Here is a 24439-nt window from a genome sequence, read left to right on the forward strand (position 1 = left end):
AAGACTTGGGCTGAGCTAACCAGATAGAATGTCACCATAGGTCATCCCATTTTACTTCAGAACAAAACTATTTGGAGTAGTCTGCTGGGTGTACAAGACATGACACAGAGAATCACAAGTCACGGTTCAATAGTAAACCACAAAGAATGCTGACAGGATAATGCTCAAGCAGAAAGATATAGCACTGACTGTCTCCGATGATTATTAATCACTTTTGTACAATCATTGTTTGATAGAAGTGAAGAACCTTAGTGGAATTAATTTTATTTATATACTTTTTTTATGTAGCTTAATGATACTCTAAGATTGCAAAAAAAAACAGTCTACAAGAAGAAATTCAGTGTTTTGGAGACCATTCAAATATTTACTAAAGTCTTCCATGTTAAGATGCAGATAAAAGAAGATTTTTAGTTTTCCTGAGATTGATTTGGTGAATTATTTGAAAATTTTATGATCATAAAGTAGGGTTCAGGTTGCCAAAAGAAGTTGTGTTGCAATTCAACTGATCTAAATATTCAGTCCTCAAGTACCAGCAATTCAAATGCAGGTTTATGAATAGTGATCTGCTGACAAGCTTGGAGATTTTTTGTGCTACTCAAACAATTCCATTGAATCTTTTTGAAGATGTATAGATCTAATCTTTGAACTATATAGTTCTTTAAAGCATATGTAAAATTTGATTTTTTCTCGATCTAGAATGAATATCACATTTACTCATGCTCAAAATAAATTGAACATTTTTTTTTGTGGCTATTGTCTTGATCCTCGAAGAAAGTAATTTCTTACAGGACAAACTGCCTTAATTTGGCAAACATACTGGAAATTATTTTTTTCCAGAGAATTGTTAAAGTGGTATTTATTTTCAAATACCAAATATTGGAGGAACATTTTTGTCCTGTGATCCTTCATCAGTTACTAGATTCATGATTTGAAATAAAATATAGCAAATTTTCACTAACCAGGATTCCTATTTCATTCACAAAAGAAATTCTGCAGATTCTGGAGATCTCAGCAGGTCAGGCAGTATCTAATCAGACAACATTTTAGGCCGAGACCCTTCATCAAGATTGAAGCAGACTGGAGATTTCCCAGCATTTTGTGTGTGTTTCTTTCATTTGGTACTTTGAGGGACAATATTTCACACTGCTATCTTCACCGTTAAATATATGGCTACACTTGTTTATTGTGTTTTATAGGATTGCTTTTATATTTATTGTGTTTTTATGCTTATTATGTTTTTAAAAATTCTGCAATGGATCCAGAGTAACAATCATTTCATTCTCCATCACACATGTGTAGTGAAGAATGACAATAAACAATTTCAAATCTTGCAAATTAGATAATTCAATACCTTACTGCTTCATCCCTCCAAAGGTTATGAAATGTAATGTAGTTATAGCTGTATTTTTAAGTTAGTGTTGTAGGCATGGATATATTGTTTAAAATGAAATAACAGGAATTTATAATAATGATAAATTGGGGTCCTTTCTGTCCATCTGGAAGATCCCATAGCACTGTCAGAAGATAAGCTGGAAGTGTTCCAAGTATTTTCCACCCTGCCTTGATTTTATTCCCCACCTTCATATTATTTAGCAAAGCAGGAACAAGTTGTTTTCCTTGCCACAGGACACACAGTGCAATGCAGTAGAAACAGAAAAAAGCTGTTTCTTTGTTATAGCTGGTGAATTACTACAGCAGCTGCAGTGCAGTTGTCTTGAATAATTGGGAGATAACCCAGCAAAATGCTGGTAGTACCCTTTGTAGAGCAACACCTTTTGATTTTGATCTTAAAGACTGATCTACAGATTGTGCATATTGTCAGTATGATGAATCAGTCCAAACTTCTGATGAATAACTTGTACCGTTATTTAAGAAGGGCAGCAAAGACAAGCCAATGAATCTAACTTTAGTGGTAGTTAAATTATTGGATGGGATTTTGAGGGATAGGATCTGTTGACATTTGGATTGGCAAGGTTGAGTTAGGGATGGTCATCAAAGCTTTGTGCAAGGGAAATCAAGAGGATAGTTAAGAGCAGGGCAGTGCAGGCTAGTCTGGAAAGTTAGATTGCATGGGGCCCACGGAGAGGTAGCTAATCAGATTTATAATTAGCCTGATGAAGAAACAGAGAGAGATAGTTGAAGGTTGTTTCCTAGACTAGAACCTGTGATTGGTGGGGTATCACACGTGGTTGCTGATACCTTTGTTCTTCATTATTTATATAAACCATTTGGATGTCATTGTACAAAGTATGGTCAGTAAGTTTGAGGATGATACAAATAGTGGTTGTCAGGATCAGAATCAACTTTATGACAATATGTCATTGACATATGTCGTGAAATTTGTTGTTTTGTGGTAGCAGTACAAAGCAAGAGATAAAAATTACTGTAAGTTACAATAAATAGTGTAAAAAAAGGAATAGCGAGGCTCATGGATTGTTCAAAAATCTAATGGCAGAGGGGAAGAAGCTGTTACTAAAACATTGAGTGTGCATCTTCAGGGTACTGTACCTCCTCCCTGATGGTAGTAATGGGAGAGTGCATGTATCAGATGCTGAGAGTCCTTAATGATGGATGTTGTGTTCTTGTGGCATCGCCTTTTGAAGGCATCCTTAACCATGGGAGGTGGTGCCATGATAGAGCTGGCTAAGTCTACACCTCCCTGCAGCCTCGTGCGATCCTGTGCGTGGGAACCTCCATGCCAGCAAGTAATGATATGCAAACCCTGCCACAGCTGTTCGACATCCGATGTCTCTAGCATTATACAAATTGCCTTTTTACTGTCATAATGGCTTTCTATAGGTTGTACCTGGATCTCTTGTAGGGCTTTGAATTGCCAGTCTTGAAATTCACAGACCTAGCCCTCAGCAGACTAGGAATCACCTGGTTCATGTAGGGATTCTAGTTTGTGCATGTTTGGTATGTTCTCAAAGGTTCACACTCATCCACATAGGTCTTAATGAAGTCGATGACGACTGTGGCATTATCAGTCAGATCTGAAGATGAATCCCTGAAGATGCTCTAGTCCACTGATTCAAAGCAGTCATGTAAGCAGTCCTTCACATCCTTTCATGTTATGATGCAGTTATACAAGACCTTGGGAGGACCACACATGAAGTATTTCAATTTTGTGCAGTTATGTTCACCTGCTGTAGGAAGGTCAGTGAAAATTAATGAGGATGCTGCCAGGACTTAAGGCCTGTGTTATAGGGAGAGGTTGGGCAGGCTAGAACTTCATTCTTTTGATCCTGTGGTGATAGATAAAATAGTTTAAAGAGCAGTTAGTGGCAAAAGACATTTGGATAAGTACATGGATAAGAGGGGCTGAGAAGGTTATAGGTCACTCGTGGTCAAATGGGACTAGCTTGGTGGGTACCATGTTTAGCATGGACAAGTTGGGCCAAAGGGCCAGTTTCCATGCTGTATTACTCTATGATTCTATAACACTGTGCACGTACCTAGAAGATAAATCTCATCAATCCTGTTCCCCATTTCTCTGGAGCTATTTATTCAAATTATTTTCTTGCAGAGTTTGTTCTATTTGCTTTAGAAGACACTGATTGACATTGATTCTGTTTCCAGCACCCTAATACCATGTAAGGCAGTGGTCCCCAACCTCCGGGCCGTGAACCAATACATTTCTGCGAAGAGTGCAGCGGTGCAGCGGTGGCCTGAACACATCCAGCACAGCCTTAAGAGAAAAGTGGAAATAAACAAGCTAATTAATTGCGTGCCGGGCAGCAGCTAATTAATTAGCTTGTTTATTTTGGCTTTTTTCTTAAAGGTGTGCTGGGTGCGTTCTGACTACCGCTGCACTGCTACATTCTTTGCGGCAATGTCTGCGGCCCGGAGGTTGGGGACCACTGATGCAAGGAAGTAGAAAACTGACCAGAATTCAAACACAATGAGGTTCTCTGATGTAATGTAACACTGTCTCCCCTCCCCACCTCCCAATTACCACAGCTCGTTATCCATTCTCACTGTCACATCACTGTTCTGTGTATATGCTCATTCACTGGCAGATTCATTTAGAGAACAAGCAAAATAAATCTGGTGTTGAACTACATTGTTGTAAGGAATCAATAGCTTCAGGAAAAAGCTGGGGAGAGCATCTGGCAGATAAACGGAAGGAGAGGAAATCTCATGAGGAAGTGGGCCAAGTTTTCTTCCAATCTACTTGACATCTAAACACCAGATTTTGTCCCTTGCCCTTTATGCGTACAGGTCTTCTCTGGTTTAAAAATGCCTGTCTCGTACAGCGGTCCATATGAGCAAGCTTTTGGCAGATTGGCAGTGTGGATTTGCTGACTGCTGCAGGTCTGTAGGCATCTTCAGCCACCTGGGAACTTGGTTTGCAGTTGCTCTTTCAGCTTGTGAACTATTCAGGTCACAAATACATCACGTGTACAGAACCTTATGTTGTTTGCAAATCATAACAAATTTATTCAAAATGCAAACACTATTAATTTTTAATAGCTGGTTACTTGCTGGACTTGATTCTGCCAAAATTTGTTTACTGTGGATACTTATCAGCTAACATGAAAAATGCTATTATTTTATATCGTGGTAGATATGAGCTGCATTTTGAACCATTTTATTAATTGTGATTTCACAGTTGAACTGAAGTGGTAGCATGCTGTACAGACCTTAAGTTACAGTTGTAAAACTTTTTTTGAAAAGAAAACAATTTCCTTATTTGCTCTGCACATGGCTGTCTAAATAAGTGCAGCTTATCTGAGTAAATACTGTTCATAAACGTAAGAGATTCTGCAGATGCTGGAAATCCAGAGCAACACGCACAAAATGCTGGACGGACTCAGCAGGCCAAGGAGCATCTATGGAAATGAATAAACAGTTGACATTGCAGGCCAAGACACTTCTTCAGGACTGGAAAGAAAGGGAGAAGACGGCAGAAAAAAAAGGTGGGAAGAGAGGAAGGAAGATTAGCTGGAAGTTGATAGGTAAAGTCCAGTGGGTGATAAAGGTAAAGGGCTGGAGAGGAAGGAATCTGATAGGAAAGGAGCTGGGAGAAAGGGAAAAGAGGGACACCAAAGGGAGGTGATATGCAGCTGTGGAAAAGAGTTAAGAGGCCAGAGTGGGGAATAGAAGAAGGAAGGTGGTGGAAAAAAATTACTGGAAGGAGAAGTCGGTGTTCATGCCATCAGGTTGGAGGCTACCCAGACAGAGTATGAGGTGTTGCTTCTCCACCCTGAGGGTGGCCTCAAAGGATGAGTGACATATTGGAATGGGAATGGTGACAGGAATTAAAGTGGGCCACTGGGAAATTCTGCTTTTGGCTGATGGAGTGGAGGTGCTCAACCAAGTGGTTCCTCAGTTTAAGCCAGGTCTCACCAAATAGAAGAAGCTGCATTGGGAACACTAGGTCCAATAAATAAACACCCCACTAGATTTGCCTCACCTGGAAAGACAGTTTGGGGCCCAGAATGAAAATAAGGGAGGAGGTGAATGGGCAAGTGTAGCATTTTTGTTGCTTACAAGGGTATGTGCCTGGAGGTAGATTGATGAGTAGCGACGAATGGACAAGGAAATTATCAGGTTTGTTAATGCTAACAAAATGAGGCTGACTTACTGGTTCATTGGCGAGAATGATGGCGGGGGAACTGCCTGGCCTCGGTTGTTGCACGGACCAGGCCCTCATGTCCCAAGGTTGCCTGATGCATTCGCCAGAGAAAGAGCTGCTGGAGCTGGCTGTGTGAAGCTGGAATCCGTGCTGGTTTGGGGCTGGCCCCTTCCATCAGTATTGCCCTTCAGGGTTTGCTTGGTGGAAGACAAGCTAGATTGCATTCTTCTGTGGCTGTATTTGTGCAAGATGAACTGCTGGAGGCTTGTACTTGCAGGAATGTAGTTCCAGGGCAAAATGCAGGCAACATCAATCTACAGGCCATGACGCCCAGGGACTTGGGCTGTATTATTATTTATTGCAATTTTTTTTGTAACTATATGTTTTTCTGCTATCATACCTGTAACTGCTATCCACTATGTGTGACTGTTGGTACTGTGCTTTGCACATTGACTCTGGAGGAACGCTGTTTCATTTGTCTGCATTCATGTGTATGGTTGAATGACAATTGAACTTTAACTAGCACCCCAGTATTGTAATAACAATGGTACACACTCCTATTCATCAAGTGACTCTAGCTGTGTGTGTACATGTATAAATAGGTGGCAAATAAGGAAAGTTAGCTGGGTCGAAGTGTTTGTGTAGCTTTAAATGGTAAGGTGGCTAATTTGAGGTAGAGCAGAATTAGGCCATTTGGCACATCAAGTCTGTTCAATCATTTCACCATGGTTATATTATTATCCCTCTCAAACCCATTCTCCCACCTTCTCCCCTTAATCTTTGATGCCCTGTCTAATCAAGAACCTATCAAACTCATCTTTAAATATACTCAGTGACTTGCATCCACAGCTATCTGTGGCTATGAATTCCACAGAATCATTACCCTCCGGCTAAAGAAATTCCTCCTCATCTCTGTTCTAAATGTTCTAAATCTCCGTTCTACTGACGCTCTGCCCTATGGACATGCCTCTATTCTGACACTGTGCCCTCTCTAGTCATAGATTCAGTCACTTTTGCAAATGTCCTCTCCACATCCACTCTCTCTAGGCCTTTCAATGAGATCCCTCCCAATTCTTCGAGACTACAGCAAATATAGGCCCAGGTACATCAAACTTTCCTCAAATGTTAACCCTTCCTGGTTTCATTCTTGTGAGCCTCCTCTGGAGCTTCTCCAATGCCAGCATATTTTTTCTTAGATAAGGTTCCCAAAACTGCTCACAATACTCCAAATGTGGTCTGACCAGTGCTTTATAAAGCCCCAGCATCAAATCTTTGCTCTCGTTCTAGTCCTCTGGAAAAGAATGCTAACGTTGCATTTACCTTCCTTACTCAACCAAGTTAACTTTTAGGAATCCTACACGTGCATTCACAAGTCTCTTTGCACCTCAAATTTTTGATTTTTCTCCCTGTTTAGAAAATAGCCTATCCTTTTATTCCCTATACCGAAGTGCGTGACCATACACTTCCCTTCACTATATTCCATCTGTCACTTCTTTCCTCATTCTTCCAATCTGTCCTGATCCTTCTGCAGCCTCTTTGCTTCCGCAACACTACCTGCCCCTCCATCTGCCTTTGTATTGTCTGCAGTCTTGGCCACAATGCCATCAATTCCTTTATCCAAATCATTGACATATAACACGAAAAGCAGCAGTCCCAACATGACCCGAATGGAACATCACTAGTCGCTGGTAGCCAACCAGCAAAGGCCCTATTCTATTCTTTGCCTTCTCAGCCAATCTTCTGTCCATGCTATTATCTTTCCCTAATACCATGGGCTCTTATTTGTAGCACCTTGTCAAGGGCTTGTGAAAATCCAAGTAAACAACATCCACTGACTCTCCTTTGTTTATCCTGCCTGTTATTTCCTCTAAGAATTCCAACAGATTTGTCAGGCAAGATTTCCCTGTAAGGAAACCATACTGATTTATTTTATCATGTACCTGAAGTACCCTGAAAACTCTTCCTTAATAATGGACTCCAACATCTTCCCAACCACTGAAGTCAGGCTAATTGGCCTATAATTTGCTTTCTTATGCCTCGAGGTGGTGGCATCCATTAGTCTCGCGAGACCATGGATCTGCACCTGGAAAGTCTTGCTTCATTCTGTGTTAGAGCAGTGTCTGTTGTGGCTGTAGAGGCCCACACGGGAGCGACAGTCTCGGCTGCAGCGACTGCACTTAAAGACACTGTCCTCCAGTGTTGTCTTGGTGCTGTTTTTCGGACGAGTGCGCTTTTCTTCAACAGCAAGCCTCAGCTTCTCTTCTCCTCTTTTTAGACCTCTGCATAGTTCCAGCCTCCAGTGAGAGTGATTGCTTGCGATGTCCTCCCACCTCTCCACGTTCATTTTCAGTGACTTCATGTCTTTCTTGCAAACGTCTTTGAAATGAAGATGGGGTTGCCCTTGTGCTCTCTTGCTGGAGGCCAGTTCCCCGTACAGCAGGTCTTTCAGGATCCTCCTGTTTGACATGTGGTGTATGTGGCCCAGCCAGCGGAGACGGCGTTGTTGGAACAGGGTGAAGAGGCTGGGTATCTAGGCACGGGCCATGACCTCACTGTTGGTGAGTCGGTCAACCCACTTGATGTCCAGGATGCGTCTCAGGCTGCGAAGGTGGAAGGCGTTGAGACGCCGCTCTTGTCTGTAGTAGAGGCTCCAGGTCTCGCTGCCGTAAAGCAGTGTGCTGAGGACGCAGGCCCTGTAAACTGCAACTTTGGTGTGCGTCGCGAGCTTTCTGTTCTCCCAGACTCACTTTGTCAGCCTGGTGAATGTTGAGGCTACTTGTCCGATCTGTCTGTTGATCTTGGGGTCTAGGGAGAGGCTGTCCATGATGGTGGAGCCAAGGTATGTAAACTCGTGAACTACCTCCAGCTCGTAGTTGTTGATGGTAATGGCAGGGGGGTGCTCAACGCCTTGGCCCAACACGTTGGTTTTCTTCAGGCTGATGGTCAAGCTGAAGTCCTGGCAGGCTCTTGAGAAGCTGTCCATGAGGCGTTGCAGTTGCTCTTCAGAGTGTGTTGCCAGTACCGCATCATCTGCAAACAACATGTCACTGCTGAATACTTCATGAACCTTGGTTTTTGCCCTCAACTGGGACAGACTGAACAGCCTCCAGTCCGATCTGGTGTGGAGGTAGGCACCATCAGTTGATGTTCCAAAGGCGTGCTTCAGCATGGCTGCAAAGAAGATGCCTATCAGGGTGGGGGCAAGCACACAGCCCTGCTTCACACCACTGCGGATGTTGAAGGCCTCCGAAGAAGAGCTGTCGAACTGAACGACGCCCTTCATGTCTGTGTGGAATTTCTGAACTATCCTGAGGAGCCTTGGGGGACAACCAATCCTGGCAAGGATTTTGAACAGGCCATCTCTGCTCACAAGGTCGAAGGTCTTCGTGAGGTCAATGAAAGCGACGTAGAGTGGTTGTCTTTGCTCTCTGCATTTCTCTTGTAGCTGTCGAAGGGAGAAGATCATGTCGATTGTGGAGCGTTCTGACCTGAAACCGCACTGAGACTCGGGATATACCCTTTCGGCTATTTTCTGCTGTTCAGGACCACGCGGGCAAAGACCTTCCCAACGATGCTCAGCAAGGAGATTCCCCTGAAGTTGTTACAGTCGCTTCTGTCCCCTTTGCTCTTATATATGGTGACAATGTTGCAGTCTCTTATGTCTTGCGGCACTGCTCCCACTGTTCAGCACTGGCACAGTAGTTCGTGCAGGTGATTTAGCAGGACGCCCTTTGTGCATTTGATGGCCCCTGGTGGAATGCCATCCAGTCCTGGTGCCTTCCCAGTAGGCAGACTGTCGATGGTTCTACTCAGCTCTTCGGCAGTCGGCAATGCATCAAGTTCCTCCATGATAGGCGGGCATTCCATGGTGTCTAGCGTGCTGTCCGAGATGCTGTTTTCTCTGGAGAAGAGTTCAGAGTAATGCTCCACCCATCTCTCCATCTGCTTGCCTTTGTCATTGATGGTCTTGCCTGTTATGGTTTTCAATGGTGCTGTCTTGCTCTGGGTTGGCCCGATGGCTTTCTTGATCCCCTCGTACACTCCACGGATGTTGCCTGTGTCAAATGATGACAGAATGCTTTCGCGTAGTTGTAGCCAGTAGTCATTTGCACAGCGTCTGGCTGTTTCCTGGGCCTTGCTTCTTGCTGTCCTTAGCGCTTGCAGTGTTGCCTGGGTGGGGTGGCGTTTGTGCTCTAGTAGTGCAACACGCTTCAGCTCAGTGACAGCGGTGAGCTTACTTGAGCTCGCTTCAAACCACTGAAGTCAGGCTAATTGGCCTATAATTTGCTTTCTTATGCCTCACTCCCTTCTTAAACAGTGGAGTGACATTAGGAATTTTCCAATCCGCCAGAACCATTGCAGGATATAATAAAAGATTATTATTAATGTCTCCAGAATCTCTTCAGCTACCTCTTTCAGGATCCTGGGACGTAGATCATCTGGTCCAGGTAAATTCAGACCTTTCAACTCCCAATCACCTGCTCCTTAGTAATAGCAACTATTTTCACTTCTGCCCCCAAGAATCTTGAATTTCTGCCGTACTGCTAGAGTTTTCCACAGTGAAGACTGATGGAAAATACTCATTAAGTTCATCTGCCATTTCTTTGTCTCCCATTACAACTTCTCCAGAGTCTTTTTCCAGTGGTCTGATATCCACTCTCGCCTTTTTTTTACTCTTTATATATCTGGAAAAAAAACTTCTGGTATCTTCTTTTAGATTTTTTGGCTAGCTTAACTCCATATTTCATCTTTTTTACTTACATTTTGTTGGTTTTCAACAGGTTTACAATCCTGTAAATAACCACTATTTTAAAAAAATATTATACACCTTCTCTTTTCCTTTTATGCTGTCTTTGATTTCTCTGGTCAGCCACAGTTGCCTTAACCTCCCTTTAGAATGCTTCATCATCTTAGTGATATATCTATCCTGTGTCTCCCGAGTTGCCTGCAGAAACATTAGCCATTGCTGTTCTGCTGTCATCCGGCTAGTATCTTCTTCAAATCAACTTTGGCCAGTTGCTCTGTCATGCCTCTGTAATTCCCTTTGCTGTACTGTATTACTGATACTTTTGACTTTATCTTCTCCCTCTCAAACTGCAGTGAATTCTACCATATTATGATCATTGGCTCCTCAGGGTTCCTTTACCTTAAGCTCCCTAATCATATCTGGTTCATTACACAACATCCAATCCAGAATTGCCTTTTCCCTAGTGGGCTCAACCACAGACTGCTCAAAAATGCTATGTTGTAGACATGATACAAATTCCCACTCTTGTCATGCAGCACCTACCTGATTTTAGTTGTATAATTTAATCTCAGGGAGGAGAGAAAAAGGACAAAATAGTGCCAGAGACTGCATTTACTGGGCCACATTGTATGTTTCCCTTCCTAGTCCAATTTAGTAATGTTGAGAGACTGTATCCTTGCTTCATGCTTACTAACTTTATGCATTCTGCTCCTTCATTGCTAGATAATGGAACTTAACCAATAAAAGAAGATTAATAATTTCCTCTAGTCATGCACAGCATCCCTAGTTTTTAAAAGAAGTGGCTGCTGAAAGAGTTGATTGTGAGCTTTTAAAATTCATTCGATTCTGGAAATGCCCCAGTAGATTCGAAGCTGGCAGATGTTACAATGTTCTTTAAGGAGAACGAATTACACAATTAGCTTACCTTCTGTCACCTGGTTATTGTTGGAGTCTATTCTTAAGTGTTGACAGAGTACTTTAGAAGATCATGTGATTTAGGGAGATTCAATATTGTTTAAGGGCAGAAAATTTATTGTGTTTTTTAAAGATGTGGCAAGCAGAATATATAAAGCAGAATGTAGGACAGCTGAATTACAAAAAAAAGCTTTTGATAAGATCTACATAAAAGCTTATTCTATGTGGTCGATATTCATGGTTTTGATGACAAGATATTAGCATGGACAGAGACTTGGTTAACTGACAGATAATAGAAAGCAGGGAAATGAGTAATTTTCAAGTTGGTGCACTGTAACAAGTGGTATGCAACAGGGATCAATAAGCTAGTTTTCTGAAGGTGTAAAAATAGGTGAGAGAGGGTGATACAAAAAAAGTCAGCAAAAGACTGTAGATGGTTAGTATAAAGAGAAAATGGAGCAGGAAGGGAAATGGCAAAGTAGAAAATTGTTTGAATCCAGTGAGAATGCTGGTGTTCAGAGAAATCCTCATGCAGACAATACAAGGGTAACAAGCTGGTGCTGTAAGTAGCTAGGAAGATAGATGGAACGCAAACCTTACAGAAGAAGGATGCAGTACAGGAGCAGTAAAGCGCTGATATGATAATGGAGGTCTTTGGTGAGATTGCACATGGTTGCTTACAATTCAGGAAGGATGTACTTGACTTGAAGACTGTGCACAGAAGATTAACTTGATTTTTGAGATGTAGGGGTTAACTAATGAGGAGGATCCTTTAGGTTTCTCTTATACTCCCTGATGTTAAGAAAAATGAAGGGTGAAAATATTAGATTTTGAGGGGGATTGTCAAGATGGAAGCTGTGAAGATTTTTTTCCTGGTATGGGAAGCATTATCTAAACATAAAGGGATATCCATCTACGACTCAAGCGATAAGGATTTTTTTTCCATGGAGGGTTATGAATCTTAAGAATTCTTTGTTCTAGAGACGTTGATGCTGAATGAAGTGCATTTGACTGTGAAGGAATCCTTTGAACTTTAAGGGCATTGGTGTTTTTGGAAATCGGACAGTAAATAACCTAATAATCAGACCATCTGTTGTATGTTGAGGACTCTTGGAGCTTGTACAAGCTTCAATTTCCCAAGCTTAAATATCATTCAAAACATTGTTCTTTATTTCTGTAAGTACAGCTTAATTGAGTCACATAGTTAATATACCTTCTGTTTCAGTATTTTACCCAAATATTTCTGATTTCTCACTCTTAGCTTTATTATATTCTAGTTTACCTGAAGTGCCTAATAGATCACTGTTTCTGTAAGTTTTTGTGCCCTCATCCTGGATTTCAAATTAAAACATCAACAATTCCTTTTCTGCTGAGTTTTTCTAGCAGATTGTTTGTTGCTCCAGATGCCAACATCTGCAGTGTGGTTATCAATTTGTGTGGCTCAGGTAGATCTTAGTTCTATAATCCAGATTGTTTCCTGTTCTAAATTCCCTTGAAACAGAGTTGCTCATTCTTGTTTCACTCCTGGAGTAATGCATTCATCTCCTTATCCATGCATCAATTTTAGTGCAAGAAGAAATGGTCCATCATCTCGAGATCATAATCCTTGAAATTCTGATAGGCTCAAAATAGATTTTTCATCTTTCTACCTGAAATTTTCTTGAGATGATTCTCTCTTGCACCTGGTATGCATTACACCAAGAACCTCTCTTTTGCATCTGGTATACATTATACCATTTGGGACTCTTAATCCCACTTACAAAATAATGCTGTTTGTTGACCTGATTATGGAACCCTCTAAAGTGGCCCCTTATCTTCTCTCTGGCTGGTGTTCTGGGCAGCAAGATGACAGTTTTTTATTCTTGCTTTTGTAGGTATCAGATATTTGTGCATATTGATTAGGATCTTCACTATCTCAGATAGACCTGATGAACTCCATCGATTAAACTAACCCTATTCTGACCCTGCATTGTTCTTTGAAGTGTGCCTAAAGTCTAGGGGAGCCTGCCAGGTATCCTCCTTTGTTTTGAAGCAACTCTAATAATTCTACTTTAGAAATATTTAAGATCTATAGATTAATGGGAGAAACATTTGTTTGGAGCTGTTGTGTTGCTCTATAATAACTATATCTATTTGATTTGTATTTTAGTTTTTACATTTAGTTTTTATGTAAACACAGTCAAGCACTAAAACACTGTATAAAATGGTTTAAAATGCTGCTTAATTTACAGAAACCACAACAATTGGAGGCACTCTCCTTTTGAATTTTCCATGACTGAATTCCTATTAAGTACCATTAAGTTCTCATTAAGTGTTATTTAAGATCACTCAGTGCAACACTTCTGTTTTTTTGAGTTTCTGCAAACTGAAGGAGTTTGAAAAATTGGAAATTGAAAAGCAATTGAGGTTTAACAAAAACTCACCGTAGGACACAAGTGAAAAGAAAAGGAATGGAAATTTTAGATTTTGCATCTGATACTTCAGCAAAAGTCTTATCCTTTTGACGAATAAAGTTTAAGAAATTTCAAGAAGAGTAAGCAAAATGTGCAAATGTTAAAAATCAAACAGAAATGACAAATGTCAGAAATTTTCATGACAGCATCTGTAAAGTCAAATCTTTCTTCGGAGCTATTTTAGGAGCATCTACACAGACAGTAACAGTATGTTATCAGGTTTCTAATATCTTTTGGCGTTTAGAAAGAACAAGAATGACATTGTCAGTAATTTTGGTCCCATTGCACTCAAAAATCCTTGTTTCTACTTAGATTATAAAATGTAGACATTTCTTTGAAAACAATCTGGTGTTTAATTTGGGCTGCATTGCTGCTTGTTTTTGCTTTGCTTACTCTATCAAAAGCCCTGCCTCCCATATTGATTCATGTCCACAAATCCTGTATTTTTCTGTTAACTTTTCAAAAGGCAATCCTGCATGTTTGCAGTTAGAGTCTATCGATGAATGTACGTCTGTGGCAAATTAATTTTGTTTTCACTGTGTGCCCATTCCTGGATAATGTGCACAGGAAGTCACCAGACCAGACAGCGAAGTTATTTTAGTTTGTTTTCACCACTCACTTTCCCTTTCCTTAGCCCAAGATAACTAAAGTTTTTTTAAAAAAAACATTTCAGATACTGGCTTACAGCATAAATGAATCATTTCTGGAAGCAGTGCATGTGTAACCATTAATATCCAATTTGAATGGTTCAGTTTGATCATACAAACCACATTTTTTCATTATTAATGTGTTTCTCAAATGTGACCATTTACTTTCCCATATATCTAATTGATTATGCAAAGATATCTCTTGAGGTGAGCCTCTTAATCTAGCTGAAGCAATGCCCTGATGGAGCAGGTGCCTGCTGATTAATGATGAGTTGATAAATATTAACTTCTGAGGATTATACCACATACAGGTGCTTATTTGGATAGTAAATTAATTTGGTTCCAACTTTTGACTGTAAACAGGGTTTAACTTTAAAAAATGTTCCAATAAAAGTAATCTAGATTTGACAGGATATGTCTTGGAGGGCAAATGAACCACTGTTCAAGCTTTACCATTTCATTATGTTTGAATATAATATGGGATTTAAACCATTTCTTTTCTATTCACCAAAACTAAGAATCTTATTCTTTTGGGCCAGCCTTTTCATTTTCCTTGCATAGATTCCTATTAACGTCATTCATACACTGTATATTTGAAAGCTAAAACCTTTATTTCATAAATCTGCAGGTGCTAGCAGTTCAATAGAACCTGTTATTTGTAATTCAGTAGCTTGTATAGTGATATTTGATTTCTTTTAATTGCATTCCCTTTCACAAACGGAGACTAAAGAATTGAGACTGCTTGATTTTCATACTCCATGCTTCTCACCTTTCTCAAAAGATCAAAGTACAGTTCCCTTTTCTTTCTCTTTTATTTTGAATGGATGCAATTTTTTCACCCATTAAATGAAATCATGACAGACCTTTTGTTTTGATTTTGGTTAAAACTTAAAATGACAGCTCAAAAACAAATAAATCAAAACTGAATAATGTGATTCCAGCCTGAAATTATTAAAAGAAATTGTTATCTTTTTCTCCTGAACTATCTGAATCTATGTTAACCTGGATTTTGCAGGGTTTAGTGAGAACCAATAACTAATAGTAACACATTTGAAATTTGTAGTTAAAAAGAACAATATCTTTTCCTTTTAGACAACTTGTTGTTCTACAGTATGTTGTACTGCATTAACTTGCAGTTTTATGTATAACACACCACTACTTTATTTATAACTTGTAATGCACTGATGTTCACCCTAAAAATGTAATCAGAATCTCCCTGCACCGTTACAGTTGCATTTAGGCTACCTAGGCAATGTCTCTATTAACAAACTCCATTTCCACTAACATATTCATATCAAGTGACAGAACTGGTACTGCAGCACGTAATCAAAGACTACAGCTGGGCAGGTTGGATAATAGATCCTGCAGCCTGCAGACATGCAACAGTTCTGTTATTCCAGCCCCCTAAACCCAGTACTGTACTGTGGTATATGCTCCCCAACCCCAATGAAGTTGCAACCTATGATGAACTGTCTGTAATTTCTGGTCCTTGCTCCTATTCCATTGCTGTTCCTTTGAACATAGCCTGATCGCTTGCTAGTTGCAGACCCTACCACACCACCTCATTTGTCCGATTTGCTTCATCAGCATAAAACTGTTATTTCGATGCTCGTGCATTTCTGAATCAATATGGGCAATTATTCTTCTCCCCTTTGTCAATACCTCAATTTAAAGGGTTTCAAAACAAATTATGAAGGCATGGTCTGAGGTATTTCTGCACATTGTGAGGTTTCCACATTTCTTTTAAAAGATGTTTTCTCAGTTTAATTGCATTCTTTCCAGACTAATCCCACTCACCATTATTCCTTAGTATCCCACTGATCTAATCCCAAACTCTTGGAGGTCATTCTTCTGCCAGTCCCACTGCCAGGAATTCATCTTCCTCACTGCCAGCCTCCAGGAGCCCAATTGCCTTCCTGCACCTCATTCCTACCTCACTGCAGCTGTCTCCATCTTCTCCTACCTCCTCCAGGAGCTCAGTTGCTCTACGGTTGCTTCCTTTAGGAACTCCACACTCTAACATTTACCACTTCCTCCCTAATTAGGGATCTTGCTCCCTAATTCTCTGCACTTCAACTTCCCGCAATCTGTTCCTTCCCTGCTGCCACCTCTTGTTCTCTCCCTCTCTGATTAGGCCAGGTCTGTATAGATTAATCGCTGAACTAAACTTTGAATGATTCCTTTTTTGTTCAGTTACTTCTTGGGATCTGATTGAACTCCCTCCTACCCTTCCTCACTGTATAAACTACACCTTTTCCACTCCACCCTTGGCTGATAACTTTTGTCCCTTTGGTATACAGAGCTCTTCATAATACCATCAGCAGTATCAGCATTATTCTTGTTTTCTTGTTTGTTTTTAGATTGATCTATTATGTGATCTGTGCAAGAGTAACTGATCAAAATACGCAACTGATCTATAAATACCCAGTATTCTTGGACAAGCATATGGAATTTCAAAGGATGGAGTGATATTGTCATTGTATGGGCAGAAAGATTAGTTTAGTTAAGTATTTAAATACTAGTTAATTAATTCAGCACGAGGGCTGAAGTGCCTGTTCTTGTGCTGTACTGTTCTTCGTTTGAAGAAAAGTAGCTGTAGTATTGATGCTTTGGATATATCTAATGTTTCTTTGATCTTTTTTATCTCAACAATTAATTATGATTAATCTGCCTATTTTTTAATGCATCTACTACTACGTTTTTTATACCATAAGCTTTCAATTTTACCATTGCTTTTTCTGGAACAACTTATCACATTGTGTCCAAAAATTCATGCATCATTTTCTGCATTTTGTATTTTATCTATAGTGCATTAGGCAGACACAAAATATATATATATTTAAACAACACACTTAAAAGTTGCTGCCTGGCCTGCTGCATTCACCAGCAACTTTTATGTGTTTTGCTTGAAATTCCAGTATCTGCAGATTTCCTCGTGTTTGCATACGTATTTAAACACTTCGTTTTCCAGTTTCTTCTCACGTTTCACTGTTATCTTTAGACTGCTTTTAAATCCAGACAGACATGCTGAAAAAAAGTATAGCTCTAAGCATATTCTCTAGAAATTCTTCCCTGGTAAATAGTAAACACACTTCACAGTAGGGCCAGTGTGTTGTGCTCAGTATCCAAAATTAATGTGAATGGATTGAAGCTCGGAGGCAGAGCATGGTTTTACTTCATAGCACATTTAGTGTTATGATGAAAAATAAATTTCTAAGAATGTGTATTTAAGATATGTAATGAAAATATTGCTGATGGTTATGGCAAGGATTACCTTTAATAGTCCATTTTTCAATACCTATAGGAAATATTACGTCAGATTAAACATAAAACCCTGTGTCTTTAAAACCCTGTGGCCTCCATAGAATTTTTAGTTATCCAGTATCCTCATTGTGAACCACAATCCCTGGTCAGTCTTATTGTTGCATGGAGTGGTTGCAGACTTACTGCAAAGTTGTTTTTCAGTTAAATGCTAAGAATCAAGTAAGAGAGTGTCACTCCTAGTCTGACTTTTTAATGTCTCATCTTGGCAGACCACACAGTGGTACAAATAAGTACAGTAACTTATTTTTACAAGTATTGCGACTGCAAATCTTTCTCCCAGAGTCATAGCACTATTTTGTTGGCAAGGACTTTAATCCTATAATGCGGGCAATGCTTAAGAGAATAACAATTGCAATTTTTGAAGTTTAAATTAAACTTCGAATAATTATTGATTGTACCTTTTGTGCAGAGAATGTGCAGTGTAACCTCCTGTTAGATGATATGTGGATGTGGCAGGAAGGTTGTTCTGCAGCAAAGAGCAGTCATGATTTATAAAATAGTGGAGCAAGCCTGAGTGGGTAGGACCTTTCTTTGTTTCTATTATGTAATTTAATGATAATTTTCAGATCTGCTCTCTATTTCATTCTACTTTGTCTCTTTAGATTGCTCCTAAACTCTCACAAAGCCAGTCTAGCATTCATAAATATAACATTATTGCTGACTTTCAAGAAATGCTTTCAGGGAGCAAAGTTAATGAGTACCTGTGTATAAGAATAAAGTGTATTATTATATGGCTATAATTCTTGCATTGTTTAAATTTGCAAGTTCAAAATGCTGACCGTTTCTTACCTTCATTTTATTACTACTGAGAGTGATAGGATTAGCTGCATGAGAACAGCATCACTTCCAGACTCACAGCATCTTCTTTTTAGAATATATTGCATATAATTCATAGTCAATGGTTGTACAGGTCCGTACCAAAATGACAATGGTTGTATCTTCACTAAAAAGAAGATACCCCTATCTCAAGGGCATTTTCCCCTATCTCAAGGGCATTTAAGGATGGTCAGTAGATGCTGACATTGTTGGAAACACATTGAGACCGCTAATGAAAAATAAAAGCTTCACTTTTCAGAAAATATGTAAATCTGTATATAATTTTGATTGAATTTTATTTGAATTTTGGTGATGTATGAGTTTCCTGCATCTAGATGGAAAATTGGCCATACTGTACAATTTTGAAAGAAGACACCAGTGTTCTTGTACAGTCAACAGGATGACTGGGCACTTGGGGTGGGAATCCTTAGACCAGCCTGAACTCCTTAAAATGTGCAGGGCAACATGCATATTGTGCTTTATCAGCCCAATAACATTTGATGATCATGACTACTTTTGTTGAACATTGCTGTGGCTTCAGATTAGAGGTAAGGGGACTTGGGGATCTTAATTATATTTTTATCAGATTATAGCCCTTTTACCCCAAGTTTCCCTGACTTGGTTTCGAGCCCATTCAGGTCCACAGTTATCGTCAGCCTGCTCTGTAGTTAGGCTTGCTGGCAGCATGAAATCTCATGATATCAGATCTGCTTGGCAATTGACTTGTGACGTCATCATATCAGGCAAACGTTGCGGATTGTCTTTGGTGCCTTGCATAATATTGGGTCCACTTAATATCTGATATCTGATTACTCATGATATTTGGACTACCTGGTGAGTGAACTCCTAGATCTCATGTAATTTCAACCCTCTCTCTCCCTTCTTGACATTCTGCCTCAGGGTTTCTGAGGTCTTACCCTTCATCAAACTCACTGAATCAATGACCATTTTCAGTAGTATCAATATTTTGAGGTGGAAGTTGTGAGTTGAAGCCATACTGCAAGGAAAGAACGCACAGCTGAGGACTGCTCGGGTCATTTCCACATTGCTCAGGGCATTATCTCTTCCCTTTCTGAATGGTGTATAATGTTCGAATCAGCATGTATTATTAATCCTTTTCTCATTCCTGCCTGTGGCCATCAAACTTTACAACTCCTTCCTTGGAGGGTCATACACCTTGAGCCAATAGGCCGGTCCTGGACTTATTTCCTGGCATAATTTACCTGTTACTATTTAATTATTTATGGTGCAACTGTAACGAAAACCAATTTCCCTGGGGATCAATAAAGTATGACTATGACTATGATTTTCACTTTTCATGTTGCCAACAAGTCCTGCCCTAATCAGGCCAACCACTAGATATAAAGGAGCCTCAGAAGGCCAACCTTCTGGGAAAGAAAGCTTAGGATTCTTTTTTTATATTGTTGGCACAGAGATGCAGTGAGAGGAACTACTGTCTCATAGGGCCACGACCTGCATTTGGTCATTAGCTTGAGAGTAGTATGTGTGTAGGGTTTACACATTCTTCCTGTGAACATGTATTTTCCTCCCAAACCTCAAAGGCTTGTGGGTTGTTAAGTTCATTGGCTTCTGTAAACTGCCATTTGCCTGCATTAGGCCAGTATCCCTCTTCTCCTTTCTTACCCAAGTATTTGTCCAACTCCCTCTTAAATGTTGTAATAGTATCTGCTCCACTACATCCACTGTTGTCTCACTCCAAGTACTCAGTGAAAAACTACTCCTCAGATCTCCCATAAAATTCTGCCCTCTCACCTTAATCCTGAGCTCTGCAGTTCCGGATACTCCCGTCCTGGGAGGAAAGTTCTGATTACTGATCCTATCTATATCTTATATGTAGTGCAGGTTATACCCACTGTTATAAGACTTTTGAATGGTTTCCTAAGATAGATTCTTGACCTCACCATCTACCTTTTAATGGTTTTACACCTTGTTGTTTCCCTGCGCTGCACTTCCTGTGTAGCTTTTGCCCTTCTGCATCTGTTATTGTTTTACCTTGTACAACCTTAATAAATGACGTAATGATTTGATCTATATGAACTGTATGCAAGATAAGCTTCTTTTTACCTCGGTACAAATGAGAATAATAAATCAATTCCAATTCCAATTCCCTTTATAAATTTTGTAAATTTCTGCAAGGTCACCCCTCAATATCCTACTTTTCAGTGAGTATAAACCCAACCTATCCAGTCTTTCTTTATAACTGAAGTCCTCCATTCCAGGCTACATCTTGGTGAATCTCTTCTACTCTGTCTGTTGCTACCACATCCTTTCTGTAGAATGGTGACCAGAATGATACCCCAATAGGGTGGAATCAATGTTTTGTCTAACTGCAGTATAATGTTCCAAATCTTATTCTCAATGCTTCCTCCTATAAAGTCAAGCATACCAAATATGAGGAAATCTGCAGATGCTGGAATTTCAAGCAACAGTATCCTGAAACTCACTTGATATTATGAGTAACACACATAAAAATTGCTGGTGAACACAGCAGGCCAGGCAGCATCTATAGGAAGAGGTACAGTTGACGTTTTGGGCCAAGACCCTTCGTCAGGACTAACTGAAAGAAGAGATAGTAAGAGATTTGAAAACCATCTCTCCCATTTCACGCACATCTGGTCTCACCCCATCCTCCTGCCACCCCGCTAGGAATAGAGTTCCCTTTGTCCTCACCTACCACCCCACCAGCCTCCGGGTCCAATATATAATTCTCCGTATCTTCCGCCACCTCCAGTGGGATCTCACCACTAAGCACATCTCCACCCCCCACCCCCCCAGCTTTCTGCAGGGATCGCTCTCTACGCGACTCCCTTGTCCATTCGTCCCCCCATCCCTTCCCACCAATCTCCCGTCCGGCACTTATCTTTGTAAGCGGAACAAATGCTACACATGCCCTTACATTTCCTCCCTCACCGCCATTCAGGGCCCCAGACAGTCCTTCCAGGTGAGGTGGCACTTCACCTGTGAGTCGGCTGGGGTGATATACTGCATCCGGTGCTCCCGATGTGTCCTTCTATATATTGGCGAGACCTGACGCAGGCTGGAAGACTGTTTCACTGAACGCCTACGCTCTGTCCACCAGAGAAAGCAGGATCTCCCAGTGGCCACACATTTTAATTCCACGTCCCATTCCCATTCTGATATGTCTATCCATGGCCTCCTCTACTGTCAAGATGAAGCCACACTCAGGTTGGAGGAACAACACCTTATATTCTGTCTGGGTAGCCTCCAACCTGATGGCATGAACATTGACTTCTCTAACTTCCGTTAATGCCCCACCTCCCCTTCGTACCCCATCCGTTATTTATTTATTATATTATTATTATTTTTCTCTCTCTCCTTTCTCTCTCTCTGTCCCTCTCACTATCCTCCTTGCCCATCCTCTGGGCTTCCCCCTCCCCCTTGTCTTTCTCCCTGAGCTTCCCGTCCCATGATCCTCTCATATCCCTTTTGCCAATCAACTTTCCAGCTCTTGGCTCCATCCCTCCCCCTCCTGTCTTCTCCTATTATTTCGGATCTCCCCCTCCCCCTCCCACTTTCAAATCTCTTACTATCTCTTCTTTCAGTTAGTCCTGACGAAGGGTCTCGGCCTGAAACGTCGACTGTACCTCTTCCTAGAGATGCTGCCTGGCCTTCTGCGTTCACCAGCAATTTTTATGTGTGAAGCATACCAAATGCCCTTTTTAACCATATTGTCATCACATTGAGGGATTTAGCCATTTACACCTGTACTTCAAGTGTCTTTGTACATCAATGCTTGCTGTGCCATTTACTTCATATGTCTTAGAAACAGTTGAACTCCCAAAGTACCTCACACTTGGCTAGATTAAATTACATCTGCTACCAAACTTTCTGCTCAATTTATTATTCTGAATATTTATGAAATATTTCTTTACAGCAAATGTTCTCAGTTTTTTTATTTGCATAATTTGTCTTCTTTTGTACATTGGCTACTTGTCATTTATGTATAGTTTTTTTTTGTAAATTCTATTGTATTTCTTTATTTTTCTGTAAATGCCTATATAAGAAAATGAATCTCAAGGTGATGTACGGTAACATATACATACTTTTATAATGCATTTTACTTTGACTTGCATATTTAAAATTAAATGAGCATGTTTGTTTTGTTTAATCACAATGATATAAATTAATTTTACATTGAAATATGAAGAATACTTTCAAAGCTGTTTTGTAAATAATAACTTTGCATTAAGCATCGGTAGAATTGGAGTCTTTTTCACTGTAACAATACTGTATCATAAAAGATCCCTGTTCACTTGTACAAAATTCACAGAATACAATTTAATTCATCCCTTCACTTTATGACTGTCACCAACATGCAATCAATAGGAGTACACAGAATGATACAGACATACAATTGTTTAACATTATTGTGAAGTAATATAAAGATGCCCTCTACTTACTGCAGTGATACATGCCTATTGCCAAAATGATGATCACTTTTCATGCATTAAGAGGTGATTGTTGAGACATTTGAGAGAAAAATACTTCGCCCTTGGACAAGTACTGCATAAATTACAGCTGCACAACAGACTTGAATGTTTATGATTGCCATTATCTGTTTTCTTTTGGTGTTTAGTTTCAGTTCTGTGATGGTAGTATCGTGAATCAGGAACATGTTTCCCAGCTAGGTGAATGGAAGGTAATAGGAGAGGCTTTTAATGTCTAAAATTTCAGACATCTCTTTATAGAGTCATCCCTTGAGGAAGGAAAGAGGGAGACCCTCCCAGGAGCTCCTTCTGTCAATCTCAAAGCCTCTTTGTCAAGGAAGCTCATTGATGTTACTATGTCTTGGCTGTTTATCATGTTCCTGTCATCTGGAAGCACAAAATAGGGAAAGTGGCTGTAAGGTTCTCAGGCCACAGATAATAAGTCGCTTGTGGCTGCAGGGTCCTCTATGTCCCAGCTGTTGCGGAACGTTTCCTCATGGGGTGTAATGGCTCCATTATTTGTAGTAGTCCAGTTCAGTGTGATTGTAGAAACTAAAGGATGTGAAAAAGTTAGGCTTTGCCTATTTCCTTTCAATCTCTTTTACAAATGCCATTTTGATATATGTAATCTACCTACTTGAGAAAAAATTGTTAATTTCAGAGCAACTGCTTTCTTTCTTCGTCGGTAATATCACATCTTACAACCTTATCCAACTTTGACAACTTGGTCAGTAAAGCATTTTTTTAAATATAATTTTTATCAAATTTTCAAAAAGAATACATGAAAAGATAAAATCTACCCACCCCCCCCTCCCCTTAACCCTCCCCCCCCATATATAGTCCTACCTTAAAAGAAAGAAAGAGAAAAAAAAGAAAAGAACCACCTGGTTATTGGAAGGTTTCCACATGCTCCATGGGATTCAAAATAAATTTGGTATAATTATTCGTTACTTTCCTCAAGTAACCAAAATCTTTATCGGAGCACTTAAATATGCCATCCTATCTTTTGTAAATAAGGGCGCCAAATATTCAAAAATGTTATATATTTATCTCTTAAATTATAAGTAATTTTTTCAAGCATTATTGAAGTATAATTAGTATGGCAATATAGGAAATATTCACCAGTTTGTGAACAAGGATGCGCATGGTGATCAAAGTTTTAAGAGGAAATAATTTGACATAGGGATAAATATTGATCATAAGACAAAGATTAATTTACCTGTCTGCTGTTCTCCTGAAAGAGCATATGGGCCTTCACCTTCATATGTCAGTCTAGGTTTTTTGTGAACATTTTTCTGGAATAGAGCTTCAATCCACAGTTTTCTACTTCAGAGGCAAAAATGTCACAAACTAACCCGTGGCTGATATAAATAAATACATTGACAGTGTTCAGAGAAGTACTTATTAATTATTACCAGACACTCAGTGACCATTTTATTAGGTACCCCTTGTACCCAATAAAGTGATCACTGAGTGTACATTTTGTGGTC

The 24439-nt window shown here is 39.9% G+C and overlaps 1 protein-coding gene across 1 annotated transcript in view; it reads left to right on the plus strand.

Moving 5' to 3' along the window:
- The window catches only part of tmem135 (transmembrane protein 135), a 435985-nt gene that overhangs the window by 291729 nt on the left and 119817 nt on the right, over positions 1-24439 (plus strand). The window lies entirely within an intron of this gene.

This window comes from Mobula birostris, chromosome 7 (genome assembly GCF_030028105.1).
Source record: "Mobula birostris isolate sMobBir1 chromosome 7, sMobBir1.hap1, whole genome shotgun sequence".
Taxonomy (NCBI): domain Eukaryota; kingdom Metazoa; phylum Chordata; class Chondrichthyes; order Myliobatiformes; family Myliobatidae; genus Mobula; species Mobula birostris.